This window comes from Phyllopteryx taeniolatus, chromosome 10, assembly GCF_024500385.1.
Source record: "Phyllopteryx taeniolatus isolate TA_2022b chromosome 10, UOR_Ptae_1.2, whole genome shotgun sequence".
Taxonomy (NCBI): domain Eukaryota; kingdom Metazoa; phylum Chordata; class Actinopteri; order Syngnathiformes; family Syngnathidae; genus Phyllopteryx; species Phyllopteryx taeniolatus.
In genome coordinates this window covers 17,516,367-17,528,414 of record NC_084511.1, presented here as the reverse complement: position 1 = coordinate 17,528,414, position 12,048 = coordinate 17,516,367, and the positions used below count along the sequence as shown (strand labels likewise).

General features: G+C 40.7%; 1 protein-coding gene across 1 annotated transcript in view; it reads right to left on the bottom strand.

The window, feature by feature from the left end:
* ppp2r2ba (protein phosphatase 2, regulatory subunit B, beta a) overlaps window positions 1-12,048 on the bottom strand; it is a 49,294-nt gene that overhangs the window by 35,941 nt on the left and 1,305 nt on the right. The gene's annotated exons all lie outside the window — the stretch shown is intronic.

Here is a 12,048-nt window from a genome sequence, read left to right as displayed (position 1 = left end):
CATACTGTATATATACACGCGCGCATTAAAGACAGTAGCAAGAGGGACAGCTGCCCGAATACAAAGTGATGTTGGAGCACCACCGTCTGGTTAAAATGAGTATTACAATACTATACTACTACTGTACTACAGTACATATGGAAATACGTTGATGTGTGACCTGATATTAATCATCCTGTTAAATCACCATTATGTGTATACAGAGTAATAGTATGTGCCCTTGCTGGAAGTCAAGATCAGATTTTAAAACAATAAACAGTTGATCGACACGTGCGTGTGTCCTGAGCGAGCACTACAAAGGCCATTTCGATAGACTTATGTGACTGTATCAATTTTAAATCCATATTTGGCCTGCCCCTGGCCTCACAGTAAGCAGAACTAATGCCCAGCAACACGCAGGGAGCAGGCTGGCAGTTGAGGTCTGGCATGGGAGCTCAGCACTGGATAATGATGCATTGGGACAGCACTATGCATTCAAATGCAGACAACAGAGATCATGTAGAGGCACACCGGAAAGCAGACACCGCTAAACACAAAGACAACAATAATGAGACGGACTGAGATGAACCAGGTAATGTGTTATGCAAATGAAGACATTCAGCATACTTTTGGCTTAAAATTTTATTATTTTACACAAATGCAACCTTTATAAGCAGAATTCAACATGCAAGCAATGACAGTGTCAGTGTATGTATGTTGACATGTACAAATCTGTAAATGAATGTTTTAAGTGAGTGTAAACAGTAAACAACCCCGGTGCCAGAACAGCTTGGCCCAGTTGCACATTGTCAATAGTAATGACATCAGGACACAAAGTATCACTATGGTAACCTGGAGGCCCTGACCCTATCCCATCAGCCCTCCGTAGGAGCGGAAAGGCTGGAGAAAAGCTTGTCAATGAGCAGAGAGAGTGCGAGAGAAAGAGAGAAAGAGAGAGAGAGAGAGAGAGAGAGAGAGGAGGCAGAGATTGAGAGAATGATGACAATAAGGAGTGAACCTATGAAGCAAAAGAAAGGCAGAAAAAAAGAAATAAAAGCAGGAGGAGGTGGGTGTTATAGGCCAGCGCCCAGTGCTTGGTATGGAAAGAGGCAGCTCCGTGTGCCACAGCCAAGCCCAACATTCAACTCTTTGCCCGCTTAAATCTTCTCCCTTATCTTCTCCCCTCCCCCAGCAACTATCCCCACCGCTTACTGTCCGACCATCTCGCCTCGAGACTCAGCAGCACTTTCGGGCAGGCCAGATGGGCTCAGTGAAATATTCCCCCCAGTGTGGTGTCACCTAAATCCCTTTAGTGGTGCGTACTGCTCGCTTGGGAGGCCATTTCCAAGTACACCGTTGTCAAAATACTGTAATGCCCTAAACATTTGATTCCAGAAACATTATACCAGTGAATTGGATCTGAGCATCAGAGTGGGAAAAAAGTGAATTACTGTTAAAAAAAATTTTTAAAAGTGCTGGTCAGCATCGCGTTGTGGAATGTGGTTAGTTTGCCTTGCCCTCTGAGGTCTCGGGTTGGAACCTCAGGCCTTTCATTGTGGAGTTAGCCAGTTCTCCCCATGCTTGTGTGGGTTTTCTCCAGGCTCTGTGGCTTCTCCCCACATTCCAAAAACATAAAACATGCAAGTTAGGGAACTAAAAATGACTTTAAATTGTCCATAAGTGTGAACCTGGGTGTGAATGCTAGTTTGCCTATATGCGCCCTATGATTGACTGACTGTAGTCTGCCTCTCCTTGACTGACTGTAATCCGCCTCTCTGGACACACTTTGTCATGTTGCAATCTACACCAAAACACATCACAATCCTGGCTATTGCCAGAGCAGAATACAGTTTGTTATTCTAATCTAAAAATAATTTCTTCCCATAGGAAATATGTAAAGTGATTTGGTCCAGGCTCAAACTGTCGCCATCATAAAACCTTTAAAGACCCTGTCAAGTGAATTCAGCGATTTGATTACCAATCCATTACACATGTTTGAAGTTCACTGCTGATAACATGTGCAAGGATTGAGGACAATGTATCAATGAATTGCGCAGAGCTGTATCGTTTTCCACGATTTCAGTTTTCCTGATTTTTTAAATATTTTTTTTGGGGGTGGGGCTAAAACGGCGCCCGTTGACATAGTTTGCCATCCGGCATTAGCCACCCCTCCCCTACTATATAAGAAATGAGAGTCTTAGCATCAGTGGCTATCAAGCCCAATTGCAAATTACTTAGTTGTAATTACTTGACCCTTTTCTACCGCTACAGCTTGCATTTAGCTAGCTAGCTATGCCTACACCCCAAAAATGCATTTTCCCTGGATGTCACAATTTACAGAACAGCTCGGTGTTGCTATTTAAATTCCCAAGTCTTATGTAATTTGTGTTTTCTGGGCTACCATAATATAACCTATAGCCTACATTTATATGGATTCACAGTCATTACGGCCTCTACGAGGTGGCCTGAGACAAAAATGAGTTTGACACCCCTGATTTACAATAATGCATCTTTATGACCCCATAGATAGAACAGCCTAAATCTGACAAAAGGAGCAAGTATGGAGCATTTTACTGGCTTACATAAATTTGGTGACTTAAATACTTCACGCCATGTGGTCTTGCTTTCTTTATTGCTTGCCACTAGATGAGGTGGCATTCGAAAACTAATCATACACCAGTGACAGACAGAGAATTGGCTTGCAGAGTTATGACTCCACTTGTGGCATCGTGCATCATCCATCTGTGTGTGTATATGTGTGTATTATGGTTGTGCTTCGACTATTTTGCACCTCTTATGTTGCTCTCAGTGTTATGCAGACCACTTGTACACCACTGAAAATAACAACCACAATAATATAAGCAATGTTAAATCAGACATGCAAACTTCAAAGGCATGAAAAATGTGACAAAAAAACAAAAACAAACATTGCAGAGAATTTTTTTTATTATATTTTTTATAGCAATCTGGAAGACTCTGAAGAGGACAATAAGGCAAAATAAACACATTTTCTTCACGCAGAAAAACATTTATTTACACCACTCAAGTACATGTAGATACAAATTTAAGATTAAAATTACATTTTTGCCTCATTTCTTTGCTTTTTTTGTTTTGGCCTCCCACTTGAGCAAGGCCCATCTCCACCTGCACCTGATGCCTGCTTCAAGTTGTGCCACATGAATCGCAACCTCCTCTTTTAGCACTCATTTTGGAAAATAATTGACTAAAGTCATTGTCTGTTTCACTTCATTTTTCACTATTACCGACTTCAAAGGCTAATCCCAAATGAATCCTCCAGGAAAATATTAAGTACAGTATTTTTCTGTTTTTATTGGCCATTTATGAATTTGAAGTTAATTCATTCTGTGTTGTGACATAATCCCTAACATCGCTCCGTCGCTTAAAACATTTAACACTAAGATCCGTAAACTAATTATATAATTGTAGGCGCGTTTCCTAATTAATACAAGATGTACTAGCGGATCAGCTCTTGCCGCCGATGTTACGTGTGCTTCGTGGTTCCGCTGGGACCACAACCAGGGCCACAACCCGCGGCACCTCAACGCGAAAATACAAAAGATCAGTGCAACAAATACGACACTGGCTAATCTGATGAGCAAAAATGTTGCTTATACGTAAGAGTAGCAATAGAGGATGTTCGCTCAAGAGGTGGCTAGAGTAGGCAAATATTGTACTCAAGTAAGAGTACTGTTACGTGACGATAATCTGTCTCAAGTAAAAGTAAAAAGTAGACCTCCACAAAATTATTTAAGAATAAAAAGTACACAGTGAAATAATTACTCAAGTACTAAGTAAATAGTGAGTATCTTCTGATTTTTTTAACCACAGCATGAACATCAATAAAATAAAAATAACAAAATAAAATGTAAATGTACAAAATTCTGATATTACTTCGTGTGCATATGTGTGTGTGTGTGTGTGTGTGTGTGTGCGTGTGTGTATGCACAGCCAAAACTACATCTGCAATTACTGCACGGTGTGTTCCCAAGTTATAAGTGGGCTGAAATATCCACATTGGTGCAGACAGTTCCAGACAAATACTACAATACATGAAAGCTGTTGTTTTTGTTCGTCTAAATGTAAACACGAGTGGTGCGCCGTAGCCTTCATAGTAACAATGACCTTCCCAACATGGTGGCCACGTAAGCACGACGATCAGCCGGGCTGGCTTATCTAGTGTTAATACCTATGCCCCGGAAGCCCAATAGAAGACATTGTGTGAGGTCTGGTGACTTTCCTGTGTCGTTTGATTGGTGAACTAGACTTAAACGTCACTAGTGCTTAAATTGGATTGGAGCAAACAGCGCCCAATGCCGAAGTCGAAGTCGTAGTCTCCTGCACGAAATAGTTGATAAATGTAGCGAGCAACATTTAGATCATTGTAACAGACTAAAAGCACTGTTACTTCTTAACAGCAGAAGCGGCGTATGTGTTTTTTTCTGGTCTCGTCAACTCCTGTGACTTATCCAAACCAGGTTCCGAGCGCACAGGCGGAACCTCGGGCCGATGCGCTCGCATATTAGTCTGCCGCCAAGTAATATTCAGAAATTACACCTGTGTGTGGATGGTGGATGTGTGGAATGGATCTAGCTGCCAGCGGTCAAGGAGTACGAAACAGCCGATGACGACAGTGACAGCGGCAGCAATGCATGTATATTTGTATTTGTATGTACACCCTGAACTGGTCGCCAGTCAGTCGCAGGGCACATATAGACACAGACAACCATTCGCGCTCACATTCACACCATCACTGAGTGGGAACTGAAGCCACGCTGCCTGCACCAAAGTCAGGCGAGTGTACCGCTACACCATCAGTGACGATTTGTAACATCTTAACCAATTTTTAAACAGATGTATTTCATAGTACCAAGACTGACTTGTGAAAGGCAGCTTGGTGCCACTGGGCATCATAAATATCAAACAGGTTTTAACATTTACGATTATCAGCACCGACTGTTTTCGAAGCCGATTGGCAAAAGAAATCATTCGTAACACACCCCACATCACAAGATAATTAGTCAAAAATCAGGTCTGTGCTGACCTCAAATTCGTCCCCATGATCAGTATGTGTGTACCCCACTTTTGGCATGACAGGTGATGTAATACATTTCCTTTGTCAAAAATGCACAAACACATACTACCCAGTGTCCACGGCGCTGACAAGACGCCCTTATAAAACAGCATTCTTTCTATGTAGTTGTCCCTGTTCGGCTATGTTTTTATCCCTGATTCATATCGACCCCGTTATACTGAGGTTATCCCGTGCAAACAAAGGAGTGATGACTTGGCAAAGCTATTTTCAGAGGCAGATTGAAAATAGTGTATGGGGGGGAGCATTAAAAGTCCAAGATGGAATGTTGCCATTACTCGAGTCGGTGCAGCTAGGTTTGCATGCTGACAGCATTAACTCACTTCAAATTGCACTTTGTGTTTTATTTTCAGGGGATTGTTTCAAATGAATACTGTTTCGGTTTGTGTTAGGACACTTAAGTCCCTGAATTTCTACCTGGGCCACTTAACCTGTGAGACTGAGTCCACTTTCCCCTTCCTCCCAAGTGAATTACCAAGAGATCAGAAGGTCAACTGTCATCTGGGGCAACATACAGATCTACTGAATGAAAATAGACAATTGTAGTGTGTGTTTTGCTATTTTACATCAATGAGCATCAGAGGAAGGTGAGCGTCTTCAAACCAACTGTGGTTGCGTGTATTTCTTTTTTTCGCAAATTAAGATTCTATTACCCCTAGCCCATACCGCGAAGTATGGTTTAGAGCATGGGTCACCAATCTTTTTGAAACTGAGAGCGACTTCTTGTGTACTAATTAATGCAAAATGCTAGAAATTTGATACGCACTTTTGAAATAACCAATTTGCTCAAATTACCTTTATTATGTTATTATTAATATCAAATCATATTAATTTACGTGATTTCTTACAATAATTATCAACAACAATGTAGCAAACAGATAAATATCAGTATGCAACACTTTATTTCTATCATTTGTTGCATTTTCAAATCAATCAATTCTACAACATCCGTAGAAAATCACAATGTCCAGTTACTGGAGAGCTATATTTAGAAAAGGCCGGTAGGCTAGTCATGTGATCCTTGGGGGCTGCGGGCTTAGAGGGTGCTGCAAATCCTTTTCATCATGAAATTATGAAATACTGAGCTCATGAAAACGGACTTCCCAAAGACATACACGCTTGTTTGTTCTACTGCTCTGAAATGTTCTGTACCTCCGCCAAAGCGAGGGGTATCATTTACTCGGTTCTGTTCAAGATTTATTCCTAAGAGGGCATTTAGAGAAGCACAGTATTATTGTAGATCTGCTCCACATGCGCCTTGAGAAAGTTTTTATTGTAAATTCCTTGCGATTACAATTGGCTTGACTCTCCCTGTTAGTTAGTTTGTGTGTGGCCCTATCAGCCACAGAATCAACAGCAACTCACATGTGTTTCAGGTATTTTACGTTTTGTTTTTTGGTGTGAATAGTGTTTGGCGCCTATATCCAAGCTGACTTTGGGCGAGAGGTGGGGTACACCCTGGATCACCAATCACCAATAACCTCTCAACTTTGAGTCAGATGTGCTGCTCCCCATTTCAATTTGCTGATTTTTACTGAAGAAGCAAAAACAAATAAATAAATCAAATAGCAGTTAGAAGCACCTTGTCTCTTTTACCCCATCAGGATCTTTCCTGAAAACCACTGAGACAGATGGGCAGGGAGAGGGAGTGCACATCCTGGTGTTCTATATATAAATTTCACTTCCAATAGTAGTGGTGTCTCTGTGCTGCAGCCTGTCAGGCCCAGCAGTCCAGCTCAATAAGGAGTCTTTCTGTCTGACTTTTTGTAACAAAGGGGATCACGACGCTGAGCTGCACCACCAAGTTGAATAAGAGGACAGAAAAACAACTTCAATGTTTTCATCTTGTGAAAGACAGGTAAATAGACAGTAAAACTTGCATCAGTGTTTACTGTAAGAATACACGGTCTCCAGTGGATGCGGGGATTCATGCTGATACTGTGACTGCTCATATCATTCCTTGTTTTCATGTCGGCTCACTGCAAGAGACCGAGCAGGAAGTGTTTGCGGTAATGTGAGACTACAGATGAGTGCCGTGAGAGAAAGACGCGGGCATGTTGTTGTTGTGTTTTCACAGACATTTCAGCTCCCTCCAGAGATTCACCTGATGGGCTTTGGATACCAGATTGAGCCCATTAAAATCACATCATGTGTAGTTACATTATTGCACTGCAAGCATGATGACGACCCTCCTTCCACAAAGCCCACTCAATCAATATCCTTGATTTTCTTCAATATCAAATTAATGTTGCATTTGCCTGACTTATCTATTGTGCTGTTGTGAGATGAAAAAACTCCTTTCCAATACATCCCTGTTTTGCGTTTTACCATTCACAGGGTCACTTAGATCACCTTACATCAAATGTATAAAAAAAATACAGCATATAAACATCAGCATATTTCCCGATATGCTGACGTTTAACATGATGCCATGTACAATGGTCTTTCATTTTATTTTGTGACACAACCAACATTTTTGGTAAAATTATTCCCTTAGGAAATGTCCAAGCAGGCCAGTGAAATAGTCAATAGCACGTCTGTCCCACAATTATGAGATCTATATTTGACTTCCCACTGGAACATCTGTGTGGACTATGCATGTTCTCCTGGTTGTTTGTCTGTGATTGACTAGCAACCAGTCCAGGGTGTACTGCACATCTTCCCTGAAGTCAGCCAGGATAAGCCTCAGTTATATGTGACACTAATAAGCGGGTGCATTCGACTAAAGTGGTTCTGCGGTACTTTTGTGACTGTGAGTAGCATAGGGGATAATGTAAAGAACAAGAAAGAAATGAAATGCTTGTTGATACATTAAGGTACATCACAGCAGACATGCCTCCCAAGAGTTGTGAGAAGCATGGGGGGATCAACATCACATAAATCTTTTTTGTGTGTGTGCATTGTGCTCTTTGTTCCTATAAGGACATCATTACTTTTCTATCAACTATCTCACTTTGAATTGCTTGAAAATATTTCCAAGAGGAGTAGAAGTATTTTAAACTGAGAAAGATAAACATAATAAAAAATATATTTTCTGACACATAATATAATTTGTGCGAATGCTTGATACTCAGCATTCAGATGAAGGCTTTTACTGAAGATTGACCTGCAGAACCGACTTGACTATTCTCTTGTGCTGAGTAAGCAGATTCACCACAAGCCCCAAGTATCATATTCCACATGATTATTTAAACCAGTCTCAATAGATATTATTGATCAATTAAACTGTAATCTCTTTTATGTGAAAAGTATGATACAATTGAGTGAGTGAAAGCTCAAGAAGTACAGTACACAATAGGGAGTGAGAATCCAGAAAATCACAGTGCTATTTTTGGAAATTCATACTCAAGCATGAAATAAATATAAGAAATTGCTATAGATAGATAGATAGATAGATAGATAGATAGATAGATAGATAGATAGATAGATAGACAGAAAACAGACAGACAAAAAACCTAAGGTAAAGCAGAATGCGTAATATTTAATAATATTAGAAATATTAAAAATATTAAGAATATAATCTATACAAGTAATTTTTCTCCATATATACAAAAGAATAGAGGTCATGATTCATGCTAGAGGTCTTGAGAGGTCTAAAAGTTTGGAAAAAGGTGCGTGGTGATTTGTGTTGCTATAGCAGGCCTACAGTCAAATAAATATCTCTTAAATAGTAGAGCATGGAAACTCTTAGCATCTCAGCATAGCTGGTCAAATTGCATCAGACAGGTTGTGGATGAGGACTCATGGTACATGCCTTATGGGTGTTTGCAAGCACAGCGGCGTACTACATGTTCTATATGAAAGGATAACTTGCCTGAAGTATGGTGATGGAGCAAACATACCCATAAAATTCACATTCCCCCTTACTCACAAAACTAAGTGTTATACCATTAAAATGCCAACCGAATCCCCCTAAACTCAACTGGGATGGGGGGAACCAAAAACCATAATAAGGTAAAAGCCAAAGGAAGTCATTCATCACAAAACTTCTTTGCATAGCATCTATTGTAGTCATTGAGTAATGTGTCACTGTTTTTTGATGACCCTATACAGACAATGCTGAGGCTGAGGCGACACTTGCTTGGTTGATTGATGGACAATGTGAGATGTGACAAAGTGTCACAGAGTGGATACCCATTTTCCCTTACTCATACACAACAGCACATAGCCATCGGAAACCTGAAAGACTTAATCCGTCACACCAGACTTAATGTGCTGAAGTAAAAAAATAAAAAGTTCAAAGCTGCGTGTGTGTGTGCGTACATGCGTGCAAGAGAACCTAGGTGAATGCATGTGCTGTCAGCCCATCACAGCCATCCCAATAAATGAGGAACACTGTGGTCAACAACCAGGATTATGTAATGCATTTTCCACTAACATGGTAACTGCACACTCATCTTTCCTGGGGCGAACTCTGCTCAGCTGGAGTGGGCATAAATGCTGAGAAATGGTGGCGTGCGGTGTGGAGTGGAGTGGGGAATGAGTAGTTGGATCTACTCCGTCTTCTTGCTCTTCTTGCTCCTTTGGGCTTGTCCAGGTAGGGGTCACCGCAGCGTGTCAACCTTTTCCATGTAACCTTCTCCTGTTAGATTCCAGTCTAATCACATCTGTCAGCCTAACTATCACCACTGCAAACAGGAAGGGGCTCAGAGTTGCATACATACAAGTTTTATCAAGGTTGGTTGGTGTGATCGCACTGAGAATCAAACTTAAGTATAAGCGAACACATGTGTATGCTCTGATTTTTGCAAGTCACTCATACAGTGTACAATAGATTGTGTGCGTGCAAGGGGCAGGGGGCTGTTATTTCCAAGGTCATCTGCTGTGTCATCATACTCCAGTAGGGTCCAATACAGCCAACAGCTCACATTTGCTTTCTGCAGCTAACTGCTTCTTATTCCTCCATTTAGACAGCAGCAGAGAACCAGCTCTCGTCTCAGGTAAGTGAATGCAGAGCGGACTGGCATTCTGTCCTAACATTTAGGGGCTGTATGAAAAACATAAATACCTCACATACTGTACAATTTGACGTCACATCCAGAATGGTCACTTCAGTGTTGATTGACGAACAAGCAAACAGAATATTTGAAGAGTTCCAGCAAACTTGATGTATCAAATCCTGTACATGACGGTAGAGCTGGCATTTATTCAACTGTACAGAGTTTGACAAAGTGGAAGATCTGTGTGCACTTTCACAGAGCAACACAAGTTCCCGCAAACAGATAATCAGATGTGTGGCAACTTCCTTGCAGGCATCTAGTATGACGTATATAAAAACCGACAGCCAGGAACGTGATTTTTGGAGGCAGGTCCTCAAGCTCAAAAACCCTCAAGCCCAAAAAAAGGACACCCATCTATCCATTTTCTGTACCGCTTATCCTCATGCGGGTCGCGGGAAACAGTACACCCATCACCAAAATTATTTATACAATTAAGAAAACAATTTTAACTTCTGTATTTATTTCAGTTAACACAATCAACACTGTCTAAAATACCACTATTAACAAAGAGGTGACTTTTAATAAGCATCAGTAATGTAATGTACAAATGACACTAAGATAACTCATTTTTAAAGTTTTTTTCCACTATTACTTAACCTATAACTTGTACAACTAAATTGATTTTTTGGGGGGGAGTATAAGGTAAAAAAAAACAACAACTGTGATAACATGGTTGCACAAGAGCACACACCCTCTTATACAGTAAATGGGATGTGGATGTGTGGCTGTGCTGAATTATGTAATCACATTCAGTCTCATGTTAAATGGGGGTCGGCACACACCTGCCACCATTTAAAGTACCTCTGAATAACCCCAAATAAATGAGGATGGGCGCATATATTCTCGCAAGGAGTCCAATACAGGTCCCTAGAATATCAAAACACTGTAGGTGGAATTGATGACAGAGAAGATGATTTTCTTTCTTTTTTTTCCAAAAAGATCAATGAAGAAAAAAAGGGGCTGCAGCAAAAAGGGCACTTTTTTATCCAGGGCAAAAGGACAGGTGCTTAAGCACCACTTGGGTTCTATATGTGCACGTGCATGCCGACAGTAAAATTTATTTCAACCCATAACAAAATGGGAGAAGTGAGTGTCGAGTGTGAAACGTCATACCCCTGTCCTGGCATTTCCTTTTACACAGGAGTTTTTCTCACAGTGTTACTACCTTGAAGTATTGGCTAACCAAATTATTCCCACCATTCCGTGTTCACGCCATTTATACAGAACAGCAACCTGGGAAAAGCGTGGATAATTTCTGGCTGCAACAGGCAGTGTAAAAGGAGCTATTGAGTACTGGTACACAGGGAAAAGCTTTGCACTTTCAAATGCCTCTTGTAGTCTTCAAATGACAAACTGTGATGGATGAAAGCTTCAGAGACACTTATGGGGGAATGGGAGAAAAAAAGTGCAGGTTTGGGTTTACATTTGTACAACAATGGCGTTTTGGAGACGGAAAATGCAAACTGTTGTATACAGGTCTCAAAGGTCTGTTTTTAAAAACGATTTATTGCTTCCATTCCAACATTTTCTACAGCCTTTTTCTTGATCAGAGTCATTGGGTAGTGCAGAGCTGGAGCCTATCTCAGCTGACATCAGGAAAAAGGCAGATTAGTTGGCAGTCACTCGTTTACACTCATATTCAAACTGTGACTGAGTGGGAACTGAGCCCATGCAGCCTGCATACAAGTCACGTAAGTATACCATTACTATACCATCAGTGACTCATCTTGATTTATTACAGGGCAGTTGTTGTGTGTGTCACCCCAAATTATAAGCTTGATAACGCTTCTGTGAAGGTTACATTTATTGTGACCAGCAGAGAGACATGACTGAAAACGCAAATCCTCAAGCTAAATATATGCACGAGTATTGAAATGATGCTTTTTGATATTTTTTTTTTTTTTCATTGTTAATTGTGAAATGAACAGCTCTGAAAGTGTCAATCAAAAACTAGACAGT